The sequence below is a fragment of the Lissotriton helveticus genome, chromosome 11, assembly GCF_964261635.1.
Source record: "Lissotriton helveticus chromosome 11, aLisHel1.1, whole genome shotgun sequence".
Classification (NCBI taxonomy): domain Eukaryota; kingdom Metazoa; phylum Chordata; class Amphibia; order Caudata; family Salamandridae; genus Lissotriton; species Lissotriton helveticus.
Window position 1 is genome coordinate 423179192 of NC_136072.1, and position 12919 is coordinate 423192110.

A 12919-nucleotide genomic window follows, 5' to 3' on the forward strand; every position below is an offset into this window, starting at 1 on the left:
GCAAGGGAACAAGAGTGTATCAGGCCAGTAAAAAGGGAGGGGGAGGGGGAACGGGGGAGGGGTGGGAAGAACGGTGGGGAAGGGGGGGCGTGGGTGGTGGGCTTGCTAAAAGTGAGAGCTTATTAATAGGCTTACTCCTCTAATTGTGGTTCTTACAATGGAAATAAATCGTTTTAATCTGTGATACCACTCAGTCACATGATTTGAACCACTCACTGTACATTATATGCACCAGAGTCACAGTGCGCCTTTTCATTCTGTTCACCTTTGCACTTGCGTCGCCACTACCACCACAGTCACCTTTTTAGAGCACCAAGTCCGTTTCGGTTGTCATTTAATTCAATTTATGCAGTGCTGTCTTTAACTGTATATTACCGACCATGAATGAATTATAAAAGAAGATGATTGAATATCTTGCTTTAAAACAAAATGAGTGTTCTCCTTTCTTCCTTGCTAGCAATGCGATGAGCATGCTTGTTTAATTGACTACATCATTTTAAACCTATTGGGACATTGTTTTTGTGTATAACAAGGGAACTACTTTGGACACTGGTGCAGCGCGCCAGGTTCGATCCTGTGACCTGCAGGAAAGCAGCTGTCTATCGTGGTGCCTAGCGGGCGAGCCATCCAGCTTCAATGCACTCAAAACGGTCAATGCTGGATGCGCATAAATGCATTCTACTGTAGAATTACATTTTAAAATTCAATATGTGGGCTTTTTAACCTTTCCATATTTAGATGCGTATTCCTTCAGAGGTTACCGGAAAAGTCAAAACCTTGAGTGTATGATTTAAACAATCCAATCTATTTTTGATCGAGCTTCTAGATAAATGCACTTTTCTTTTACCAATTACCTTGACTTCACTTAGAGTACGTGTAAGATAACTCATTTGGCAGCATTCGAGCATTTCGCTAGTTCCTTTTAGCCTAAAACCCACTCCACTTATATATTCAATGAAAAAGGTTCAGATAATGCAATGTTAGGCTAAAACTGTTTTATAAATATCAATGTATGCTTGTTATATCTTTCACATGTTATATTTTTATAGGCTATTATATTTGTTAAACATTCTTCACATTATAGGCCACGTGTGCAACCGTTCTTAGCTGTTGGAAAAGGAAACCGGGCCGTTTGCGACCGCTAAAAGTGTAGCCTGTTTCCAACTCGCATGCAGGGCCGGACTGGCCGTTGCGGGCACTGGGCAATTCCCCGGTGTGCCGCAAGGGTGGGGGCCGGTTTTGGGCCCCTGGGGACCGTTTTTGTGACAGGGTCACAAAATCAGCCGAAAGCCGGCCCTGGCAAAGAGCGCGGTCGCACCCCCAACGCACCCCCAATATCCCCTGCCCCGCCGAGCACTTTGCCAGGGCTGGTTTTCGTTCCCAGTCGGGCCCTGCTCGCATGTAGGGTTTGCAAGTCGCTATTAGGAATGTGTGGACCAAGGGTGTCCTTTCCTAATAGCGAGTGGCGGGGGTGTATGATTGTTTTGTGATCACAAATTTGGTTGCAAAGCAATCACAGTTAACACAAATTTCAAATTGGTGGTAAGTCAGTCTTAAACAGGAAGGGTAAGCAGGGAACTCCTTCCTCTTTGTGTTTGGCAGCAAACATATTTTTAAAGAGCAGGCAGTAGTCCCATGGACCACTGCCTGCCCTTAAAAAATTTAAAGAAAACTGGTCATGCTTTTCTTTTAAACGCATCCTGTTTTCATTTAAGGAAAACAGGATGCATTTGAAAAAAAGGGGCTTTATTTAAAAAACAAACTCAGACATGGAGGTCTGCTGTCCTCAGCAGTCCACCTTCCCTATGTTATTTCCCATTCCCAATGGGTAGCAAATTGCGACCTGCTTCATTAGTATTGATAAGGTAGGTCATTTGCAATCTCATTGGGAATCGCTTTAGTACATTCCATTTTGTGAGTCGCAAATTGCGAGTCGCAAAAAAATCGCAATTTGCGATCCGTAAAACGGAATGGTCATACCTGTGGTCCTGTATTTCATGCATCTTTAACAGAAAATGTTCAACATGAATCAAATTGTGCAAGTTATTGGTGCTGTGCAAATGAACAACCTCATTATACCGAGGATGGCATCACGAGGTGTCATCAAATGATATGATCTTTGGGCCGAAATATAGGATTTCACTCAATATTTTGTAGCACATTCCTAAACATTATTGAACAAAAAAACTGCATCATCATTCAAGATGCACTATTTTGTCATGTAGGAAGGATACGCTGTTGGAAGATGCACTGGTCTTTAAAAGTCCAATAATGTATTATCTCTAGAGCATCAGCTGCTATGTTGCATATGTGCAGCTATGAGCGTAGCGAATACTATTATACTCCCAATGTTGCAGCTGATGATTTTTTTCCATGATTTAATGTATTATGCCTCGGGTGTTGACATATCACGGGCCCCCAAATCTCTCTTAATAAACAGATTGGGGATTTTTTTGGCCACCCAACCTATAAAAAGGTGTTTAAAAATGTCCATAATGGACCCCAAAACCAAACCGGTTTGTGAGCAATGCTCTACAATTATTTTATTTTTTTTATTCAAATTTAGTGGGAACTTGTTCTCTAACGATGTCAGCTGGTTTGCCTCCACCTTTACAGGGCTCCAAAATATTGTTTTCCACAACGAGGTTCACAAAATGCAACCAAGGTTGTGAAACGTAGGCTTGTCTGACAAGAGTAAAATGCTCACATTTCTATAAAGCCCAGCCCATCGGATTCTAATCTCTGATTCAAATTCCATTATGTAAACCTAAATTCTAAGATAAATAGGCATTTTTGTGTGTGAGATTCTGAAAAAATTAATTTAGTGATTTACACCCCATTCACAAAGCTATTAATAGCTATAAATATATGTTTATGACCGGAAATGGATTCTTTGATGCTTGTCAGGAATTTATCAAACAATTCCTGACAGGCGTAAATACTCTTACCAAGGCAGATTTTTCTGCGATGAGTGCAAAGAAATATGCAGCTGAAAATACCATTTAAGTGGTGGGAGGTGGATGTAGAAAGGCGTCCTTTGATTAGTAAGTTTGTGAAAGCTCAACAACACGTACATCTGTGGGCATCACAAGCTCAAATGGAAATGGCCAGCGTTTTCCCCCATACAATGGCTGCAGTAACTCTCCTTTATGGATGAGAAGGAGAATGGATCACTCCCAGTTCTGGTGGGGTGATAAGAGAAAGGGTTTTCCCTGTGGTGTAAAAAAAAGGGAAGAAAAAAAAAATGCTTTTATGCTGGCCTTTCAACTGTATTTTGAATTGTACTCTATGCACAACTCCACACAGGGATAAAAGGTGGCTTAAAAACAATCATATGACAAGGTCATTAGTAAGCCTGGAAACATACAGCCTAATTCATGAAGCTAAATTGCACTCGCAAAGGGCAAGATTCTCAGAATCTTGCCTTTTGCGAGTGCAATTTTGGCATTTGGGATTCACAATCCCAAATGCAAAAATCGCTAATGAAGAATTAGCTAATATGCGAGGATTAGCATTTAAGGAATATCTATTAGAGATTCCTTAAATGCTATTCATGACACTTTCAAAAATTGCGATTTTGCAAATTTGGGCCGCTATTTACCGAGAGGTCAGACCTCTCGGTAAATAACAAAAACTCAGAAAAATGCTTTTAAAAGCATTTTTCTAAGTTGCATGTTGCACACACACATGTCCTTTGGACATGTGTGTGCGCAACACCTGTTCAAATGTGCATTTTAGGGGTGCTACAGGGTGTCCTTTGGACACCCCTGGCACCCTTAAAATCGCTATCTTATTTGCGAGTAGTAAATTGCTACTCGCAAATAAGGGATACTCCCCATTCATTCCTGGCCCATAGGAATGAATGGGGAGTTATTCCTTTTTTTGTGAGTAGGAAATTTCTACTCGCAAATAGAGAACATGTAGGAATCGCTATATATTTAGCAATTCCTACATGAATACCGTTTTGCGTGTCCTCAATAGCGAGTCGCTATGATTCGCTATTAGGGCCACGCAAAACGGCCCGTACATGAATCAGGCTGATAGTTCTGGTGTGGGTTTGCGGGTGTAAAGTTACACCTGTTTTGTGAATCAGAACTATAATCACGAGTACAGCCAGGTGGAGTGCCAGCCCTCCAGCCTTAATTTACCATGCACAATTATTTATAAGTGTGAGACATTCAGCAAACGTGGACAATAGGGGCATAATCCTGCAGTTCGAACATGCAGAATCTTCAAAACACTCTCATTGAACTAATTTAGATGGCATATGATAGAACAATACACAGTCCTAATAGGTTGAATTTTAAGATTGGGTATTTGAGCATCGTGTCTCCATAGCAAATATTACACACAAACAGTTTCTAAAATTCCCATGTCCACTTTTCCACACCAACATCGTGGTTGGTCACCTGGATCATCCTTTAGATCCTTCAAGAAAAACCTCTGCTCACTTGAATAACTCCATCAGAGTTGTAGGTTTAGTACTTACATTTCTCGCCCCAGCTTGCCCAGAGAGCCACATACTAGTGGGAATCTCCTCCATTCTGCTGGCCTACATGTGTGTATACTGGTGCTTTCCGGTTATGATTTGTTGTGCTGATCGAGCAAGCCATAGCAGCCATACCATCAGCTGCAAAATCGAGACTTACTCCACACTCCAAAAAGAACAATTGAGGGACAGAATGCAGAACAATGTCATACATTCACCCCAGTACAGAGATCTGGGCCTAAAGCCATCGTTTTCTTTTTTGCTCAACATGCCATTCCAGTTTGGACCCAGCCATATGCAAATCAGTCTTGACCCAATAGGAACAGTCCAGCCCCAACTGCCAGGCCAGGTCCTCCCTGGACTGGAAACAAGCATCCTAGGACCGTTTTCAGGCTTTCAGCCCTCTTCAGCCAGGATAGCTTGACTCCAGTGGCATGGAGAGCACAGGACCCACGTCTGTGCATACCTGTCCCACTCGAGGTGACAAATGCAAATAGAACAATTGATAGACAGAATGCTTTCCTGTTCAGGTTTGATGTGCTGATAAGGCACGCCATAGCAGATGCGCCACACAGCCAGCCGCAAAATCGAGCTTTACTCCACACTCCAGCGCTCCGAGCATTGAAAGAGCAAGGCGGCGCTCAATAGGAGTAGGAGGAGCTGAAATGGGGTGGTCGGCCCAACATTCTCAGAGAGGGTAGAGGCTTCCACCATGCCGCACCTGCCATGCCTGCCACACCAGCCCATCAGCTCACTGCTCCTGCCACCTCCTGCAGTGCCCCCGGATCCAGCCGTTTGGCCAAAGACGAGACGTCTCCGGGAGGAGCAGAGGCAGCCAGATGTAGGCTGGTGCGGCTTTCTCTCTCCAGTGAAGATCCCGCCCTGAATGCATGACTGCTGTAGCGACAGCGCCGTAGTCAGACAGCTACACTACCCCACGCTGCCCACACCTGTCCTCCGCCCCCTTCCCTTTAGAACATTTCACATTAGAGCCTCAGAGGGAGGAGGTGGTGTGTGGGGTAGGGGAAAAACAAGGTTTCTTGTCTGTTTCCTGTGTCCAGCTACCTTTTGAGGACTCTCGCTGTGCTCCTGTACTGGTAAAATACTGACTGTCCAGCCCTCCGCGGACCCGCCCGCCAGTCTCCCGCCGCTCTACCGCTTTCACCACCTACAGCGGGAGCCGCCGAGCGGAGACCGGCGAGGGGCGGGACTACGATCCCCAGAAGCCCTGCTGGGGTCCGCGTGCAGTGGAAGCACCAGGAGGCGCATAAAAGCAGCGTCACCACCATTGCTTGTGGGTTTCTTGTCTGTTTCCTGTGTCCAGCTACCTTTTGAGGACTCTCGCTGTGCTCCTGTACTGGTAAAATACTGACTGTCCAGCCCTCCGCGGACCCGCCCGCCAGTCTCCCGCCGCTCTACCGCTTTCACCACCTACAGCGGGAGCCGCCGAGCGGAGACCGGCGAGGGGCGGGACTACGATCCCCAGAAGCCCTGCTGGGGTCCGCGTGCAGTGGAAGCGCCAGGAGGCGCATAAAAGCAGCGTCACCACCGCCTCGCGGGACGCCCGGAGCGAAGCCCGGGCAAAGGGCGGGCCCTCTGTGGCCCTCAGCGGCCAGAGGAGGCTAGGCTAGGCCACCCCCTTTATATCTATTACGGCCTGGTTTTGCAGGGAATGTGCCAAGAAAAGTCTACACACTTTCAACATATCACCTAAAAAGGAAGAAGAGAAAAGCGCCACCAGTTCTGCTATCGAAGTAAGATCTTCTTATTTCAAGTGTCCCTTCACTTTTACCTTTACATAGTCACAAGAAAGAAACTATTTGCTTCACAATTATGTCTAAAAAGAACATTCCCAAGGCACCGGATACACCTAAGAACACCATGGACAGCTATCTCGTCCAGGTGGTAAGCAAGATAAATAGTGATCACAGACAATCATTGGGCCTATATCAATCTCCTACCCTCCCCTCCATGAGCCCCTCTGCTACCCCACAAACAATTGATGCTATACAACAAGACGCTATTATCATTACTGGTGAAACTGACTCCACAGACAATGCAAGTATGGACATAAGTGGCACTAATGGGGCCGACATGGAGATTCACACGGACACTGATGTGGACACACTTACTGATAATGTGATGGAAGAAGCACCGTCTGTAAAGAGGGCAACAAGGGCAGTAAGAGCGTGCCGTAAGATGCAAAAAAATCGCGGGGGGGGAAGGCCAGGGAAGAATAAACCTACCCCACCACCAAAATCTAAAAACAAATGCCGGGAGTATGAGGAAAATACTAGGGAGCTACTGGATGAAGCTCTACTGTCCAAAATCTCAGAGCTGTTAGAGGTGAAAATCCAGACATTTATCAAGCCTCTGATCAGCAAAATTGACAAACTTCCTGCGGTAATAAAAAAATTGGGAAGTACTCAAGACACATTAACTGACGCAATAGGTATTGTCTCAAAGAGTGTTACAAAGCAGCTGGTCTGCCAAGAGATACACAATATGGGTGGGATAGAATCAGACGCACCTCCAATAGAGACTGAGAATTCACAAAATGAACCTACCATCCAAGAACCAGAAAAAGAGGTACCTATAGACCCACCGCTTGCACCAGCTCCCTATAGCCTTGAGAGTGATTCGTCACAATTTGTACTAGAAGCTGCGCCTCTGATTTTAGTACTAGCAAATGTCCCCACTCTATCACCTGACCACACAGAATCAACTTCATCTCTAACAAGCAAGGCACTACATTGGCTCTCAACCAATATGAGGATGGCACAGGGGGAGAACAGCAGTTAGCTGATGAAGTCAAAACGGCAAGGAGGGTTACTTGGATTGGGAACAATTCCAAAAAAAGGAAGGGTGACTGTGTTGTGCTAAATTTCCATAACTCAGCCACGCTCTCGAATATTTTGCCGAACATTCTACCCCCCCAACGAAGAAGTGGCACCATAATCCCCCTTACATTGGAATTCTTCTATAACTAATTGAAAAAAGTCTCAAAACAAAATGCCCTGAAGTCACCATGGATGGCAAGAAACAAAAGATGGGGTGGGGGACAGATGCATTTTGATCCCAGCAATAGGGTTGGTGCATGGCTAGGCGACCATCAAAAAACGCCCTGTCTGACTACCCAAGGGCCAAATTGGAAGATGGTGAACAGACGGGGTTTGTACAATCATGTTATTATGTATGCGCCAACACGAAATGACAACTACGTTGGAGGATGGCTAGGTGACCAGCTGAACTTGCCTTACCCTAATACCCCAGTGTCCAGATGGAACCCAGCTATAAATGGATGGGGGTTTGTAGCTCCGTCACACAACTGTGGAGTTAGTACCACCAACAGGTTTGGGGTTTTGGCTGGCCTCAACGACTGTGATTGACTCATGGTGTGTGGACATTCTATTGAAGAAGGGGATACAACTGCTAGGGATAACTCCGAAGCTGAGCCCAACAAAAATGCATTGGTTTGCACGGGAGAATCGATATCCGACTGTTCCACTATACAAAATGACGTGATTCGAACATGGGACACTGATTCCCTTGAGATTATTAGACAACCCTATGTACAGGCAGACTATGAACTTCTAGAAATAGATAAAATAATCTGTTGGAATATTGCAGGGCTGAGAAAAAATCTATCCGATCCAGATTGGCATCAATATCTTGATAATGGGGACCTCATCCTGTTCCAGGAAACCTGGGGGTTAGAGAATCACTTTAAGGTCGATTATAGGTCTTTCTTTATTCCTGCAATAAACACTAATGGAGGTAGACCGTCTGGTGGTTTAACAATATGGGTAAAAATTACAGGGGGGATAAGCTAGAAGCAGATAGAAACTAACAACCCTGACCTCCTGATGATCGAACTAAGGAAGCCTAAGGGAAAGATCATCTATGTGATCAATGTCTATAACAGACCCCATCAAGCATGCAAAGAATCGCCAGTCATAACCCACCTAGGTAACATCATGGCAGGGTTAGACCAGAATGCAACGGTAATTGTAGGTGGCGACCTTAATAGAAGTTTCGAGCCGATAGTAGGTCTCGAAGATATCTATAAAGACGAGGACAGTGCCAATAATATACCCTTGGTTGACACTACATATAAAGTAGCCTGCACTGTGAGTGCCCTACAATTACTGAGCTTAACATTTGAGCACGGGCTGCGTGCATGTAATGGGCGACTGCCTTCAGACTGCCCTAGTAATCCAACGTTTATCAGAGGGGATTGTTCTAGTCATTTAGATTACCTCATGATTTCTAAACACTTATGGCCTAGGGTAGTGGACCTGAAGGTGGATGTTCGCATGGAGAGTGACCATTACCCTTTGACTCTTTCTATGCAGAACCTGTTTATTAATCCTATCAATAAGAAAGTTAGACAAAATTTCCTATCACAAGGGCTTCTAGAAGCAAACAATCGCAGGTCCCTAAAATGGCCAGCAGTCTTAGGAAATGTAAATATTGTTAGTAAGATCTACCATGTCTTTGTTAGACACATGTCCCCCCTGACGGAGAATAGGTCAGGCAACCATAGCCCTTGTCTGATAGAATCTCATGACCATTTAATTGGCCAGCTTAGTGAGATCTTGACTAGAGTGGTAAAAAGATCAAATACCACCCATAAATGTAAAACACCGGATAACTCTTGGTATAACCAGGAATGCCGGAGAGCCAAATCGGAGCTAATTATTGCAGTCAGGGGAAACATATCAGACAATGTTAAAACCAAAAGAGCCCAGTACAAAAGATGTCTACTTTTGGCCAAAATAGAATGGGACGAGAGGGTATGGTCTGACCTGCTAGATGCTTGTAAGCGCAAGGACCAGACCTCCTTCTGGAGCCTTATTGCCAGTGGTACTAAAGGGGCAATAGACACCAAAGATAGATTCCTCGAAGAGAGTACTTGGGTTAGGCATTTTTAGGTTTCGCCTGTCGATGCGCATGCGCATCGAGCTTGCGAGACTATTGGGGCTTAAACAGTCTTTAACTAACTTGCAAGGAATCGTGGCGATTCCTTGCAGTGCCCGTGAAATTCAAGCTCAATGCGAATGCGCATTGAGCTTAAAAGCGCGTGCACATGCCCCCAGCCGCCTGCCACATCAAAGGTAGCCCAGCCCCCCTCCCACAAGCTTATCAGCGTGCTCATTCCCTAATTATTCACGGCCGGCCGGCCGTGACATGCCCCCAGCCGCCTGCCACATCAAAGGTAGCCCAGCCCCCCTCCCACAAGCTTTTCAGCGTGCTCATTCCCTAATTATTCACGGCCGGCCGGCCGTGTCTCCTTCATTGTTCACTTTCCTTTCTACACTAACCTGTAACATTTTGATGTATGAGCTTGTAGCACTGCTCAACATCATTTCTTGTCTTTATTTTTTAGACATCCGGTAATCTGACTCCTTTTTATTGCGACCCGGAGAGTCACAGTTTTTACCTTGATTAATCATTCCCTGCTCCGTGAAAAGTAGAAGTCTGTTTCACGTGCGCTTTAAGGTAAACGAGGTTTCATCTTTTGTACGCCTATGAAAGTGAAGCCTGTAACACTGCCCAACACTACCTCTCACATTTTTCCTAGTTCCTAGATTACAGGCAATTTAACTCTTCTCTATCCAGTACGGAGAGCTTTGAACTTCCAACCCATTTCTGCTCCGCTAAATAGAAACAGCTGTTCAATACGCACCTGCAGGTAAAACAATTTATCGCTTTGCTAGTTCATGCCAGCGAGGATACGCAGACAGGGGTGCAAGACAACAAACACAGTGTGATCTCTGTACCGACAACGAACTACTCCGTGTGAAAGCTCTACTCTGGATCACAACTACAAGGACACGGTTTACGCGCAGTCACTGGTTTATTATGACAGAGAAGATCATGAGTGAATGTTGTACCTTGAACACCGCGTTTTCCGTGCGTCTCCTCCCCCCTCCCCTTCTCTGCCTTCCCTCCGTCTAGTCTCTTTTGGCCCCCCTCCTCCTCCTACTCTCCTCCCCCCCCTCCTCCTCCTACTCTCCTCCCCACTCTCTCTCTCACAGCCTCCCCCAGCTCCGCCCCCTCACTTCTTGGTTGCACGGCCGCTAGGCCGTGCCTCCCCTACTCTCCTACCCCCTCCTCCTACTCTCCTCCCCCCTCCTCCTCCTACTCGCATAGGAGCGTTTACAAAAGCAGAAAAAAACGAGCTCTTTACGAGACACCCACACGGGTTTACAAACTGAAATTAATGTATTTACCCTGCCTTCTACATTGTACAGCGCCTCGCACATTTATGGGGTTGAAGCACTGCTCTGCCAATATTTGCCGTGACTCGGGCTATTGTGTTATACAAGGCTAATAATAAAGCAGCATTAATGCGCTTATTTTGAGGTCTTGTCATGAGCTGCAGCGCGTGGATTCTGCTTTTCATTAGCGGATATTTGTTTAAAGATCTGTCGAGGCGACTCTGAACACACAAAGTAACCACAAACTAAGCAGCCGGTGCGCAATCTGCGGGTTTTTGCTTTTCCTTATGAGTACCAAACCAACCAACAACAGGCAGACAGGGGTGCAAGACAACAAACACAGTGTGATCTCTGTACCGACAACGAATTACTCCGTGTGAAAGCTCCACTCTGGATCACAACTACAAGGACACGGTTTACGCGCAGTCACTGGTTTATTATGACAGAGAAGATCATGAGTGAATGTTGTACCTTGAACACCGCATTTTCCGTGCGTCTCGTTACTAACTAGTCTCTACCCATCAGGTAAAGGAGAAACTCTAGTACGTGTGCATTCAGCCAAAGTGGCACTGTCACAGGGACATCATCAGCGTCTTGGATCAAGCAAGTGCATGCTTTGGTTTTTCATCGCGTGCATCAGCACACAGCTCCCGTGAGCATTTAGCCAGGCACTTCAATGGGTCAAGCAAAGTGCACGCACTGCTCTATGCAACCTAAATTAATGCATGTGAGGGAACATCCGGTCTTAGGTTAAGCCCTATTAGGATGCTTCGAATTCTAGCAAATAAAAATGGTAACAAATATAAAAGACAGTAAGTCCAAGACTCCCCTAGATGCAACTAAAAGCCTCGTAAAGAGTTTACCACTAGCTACTGGGGAGTTTATTTAAAACCCAGTCGCTGCCCGAGTCTCCTCCACCACCCCCACCCCCTCGCAGCTGTTCTGCCTTTCGCTTTACTCTCGGACTTTAAATGCAGGAGATTCTTGTCTGGCACCATACGCATCTCTTGGGGTCTCTTATTTGCGAAGGTAGTCACAGTCATGCAAGGCAGACATGCATTAGGCTTATTAAACAGTAACGATTATAACTTCTGATGAATTCGAATGACTACACATTTCAGGTGGGGAGTTTTTAAAGCTTCCACCCCCAAACACTGCAAACAGTGCCACCTCGTGGTAACTGTGCAGCACTCCAATATAAGGTATGTCAGGAGCTAAGACTCGCACTTCCCTTCCCAACCACTCTGGGTGAGGACGCACGCTGCTATATCCACGTTTCTGGTTATAAAAGCCTTTTTAGGTCTCACCCCCTCCCTTCTCCAACCCCTCCCCACTCTCTCTCCCAGCACAGCACCATCAAAAAACCCCAGCCGACAGTGCAATAGGTCTCGCAGCATTTGAGTTAGAGCTTTTAGAAATGTTTATGGCTTTTTTTATTTGTAATTCTTTAACATTGGCTACAGGAAACAAAAATGCTAAAGATTTAAAAAAAAAACCCATAAACAATTCTAAAAGCACTAACTCTAATGATGCGAGACCTATTGCATTTCCAATGCTTGTTCCCTATTATATGCTAGTGCCGATTCAGGTGATAGCGAAGACCAGACTAACACATCCCTAGAGATGGCATTACAAGAACCCCCTCTTGTATTCACTCTGAATGAAACGATTTCAGCAATTAAAGCAGTTAAGCCAGGAAAGGCCCCTGGTCCGGACAGAATACCAGGGGACCTCTGGAAGCACGAGGACTTTATCTGGGCTCCCTACATTAATTTATTATCCAACGAAATTGCTAGTGGTGCCCCTGTCCCTGAAACATGGAAGGGGGCGGAGATTGTAACATTATTCAAAAAGGGTGATAGGTCGAACCCAGCGCACTATCGTCCTATCAGCTTGATTGATGTGTTGCAAAAAATCTTCGCCCGTCAAGTTCTTAGCCGACTTGCCTCATGGATCGATGATCACTCAATTTTTACGAGGTACCAGGCTGGTTTTAGAGCTAAAATAAGCACAGTGGACCAGGTTTTTAGATTTTTATGTTTAGTCTGGAAATACACTATGATAAGGAGCTCCCACATATATGTGGCCTTCGTCGACTTGAAAGCAGCCTTCGATATGGTCCCTAGGGCAGACCTATGGAGGACACTAAATAACATGGGCGTGCCCGGAAACATTCTACAGTTATTAATTAGACTGCATGAGAACA